Raw genomic sequence first — 1,585 nt, 5'->3', positions numbered from 1 at the left:
ACCCATAAGTTATTTAGTAGTGTATTGTTTAATTTCCAAATATTTTGAAAATGTTAGTATTTTTCAGATATCTATTTTTTGATTTCTAGTTTAATTTTTTTATGGTTAGAGAACACATTTTGTATAATTTCAGTTCTTTTAAAATTTGTCGAGGCTACTTTTATGGCCCAGAATATGTTCTAAATTATAAAACGTTTTCTGTGTATTTGAAACAAACTGATGTTTTGCTCATGTCTGATAGTTTCACTCCCACATGGCAGTGTCTGTTACATAATTTCAGTCTTACAGCTTTTTCTTGGTATGCCAAAGTATAGTCTCGTATTCATATTCAACTGAAAATATGCAATTCATGATACTTTAGTCTCCTATTCTAAATCGGTTCACTCAGCACAAGTGAGCCCATGTATGTAACATTACCCATGTATAAATATATGACAGCGATGCTCCAAGTTTATTTCTCAATGATGTTGACCCTGGGTTACCTCCAAGGCTCCAAGGATGCAGATGCTTTGATCTGTAAACTGCTGACACCTGGAACTGCTAAGTTTATGGACGTATCACAGTGAGATTTAATGCATCTCATTCATTTCCTCGTGTTTAATAAAAACAGAGTTCTGAGATGTAAAGGATTATTTTTAAAGTAATACATTTATGATAATTTTCAATGGTTTCATATTTCTATTCAAATATCGGCTCATAAATAATGGCTTTCCTGAGTACTTCATCTAAAAACACATTTTCTAGAAAAGTTTACCCTCCTACGTGGCTTTACTTTTACTCATTGTACTTATATTATTAATATCATTTTAAATATCTATATCTGTGTCTTAATAAACTAGAACACAAGCTCTCATCCCTGGAATGTAAGTTCTATGAAGTCAACGATTTGTTTTTTATAGCTCTATCCACAGTGATTGAAACAGTAGTTGGGATATAAAAGCTAATAAATAAATGTTGCAGATTGATTAATAGGCTTTCTGGGTTAATTCTTTAAAGATAATTTTTTTAAGAGCAGTTTCAAGTTCTCAGCAAAATCGAGGGTAAGGTTGCAGAGATTTTCCATTTTTCCCTGCCCCCACCATGCACAGCCTCTCCCATTATCAGCTTCAGTCACCAGAGTGGTGCAAGTGTCACAACGGAGGGACCTGAATGACACATCATTATCACTCAAAGTCCATAGTTTATCTTAAGGTCCATTCTTGATGTTACACACGCTACAGGTCAGGTTAATTTTTATACCATTTCTTCTGTATTATATAAGAAAGATTACAATAGAGACAGAGTAATGACTATTAGTCAACTATAACTCTTATACATTTTAATTTGCTATATATTGAATTTTGCTAAAATTTTTGAATGATAAATGTATACGGTTTTATGCACTTTAATTTGCTAAACACTAAATTTTTCTAAAATGCAGTTTTTGAATGGCAAACAGAAAGATGTATTGTTGGCAAATCTCCTGTTTGCAATCATACCATTGTCTTATATTAGTCTCTAAATTTAGCTACATTTGGTAACGTGGAAGATTTTAATCAAAGCAGTGACTTCTCAATCCAAACCAATCAATCGGCATCTCCAGAGG

This window comes from Pteropus vampyrus, unplaced genomic scaffold, assembly GCF_000151845.1.
Source record: "Pteropus vampyrus isolate Shadow unplaced genomic scaffold, Pvam_2.0 Scaffold119, whole genome shotgun sequence".
Lineage (NCBI taxonomy): Eukaryota > Metazoa > Chordata > Mammalia > Chiroptera > Pteropodidae > Pteropus > Pteropus vampyrus.
The sequence above is the reverse complement of the archived record's forward strand: the minus strand, read 5'-3'. Positions refer to the sequence as shown.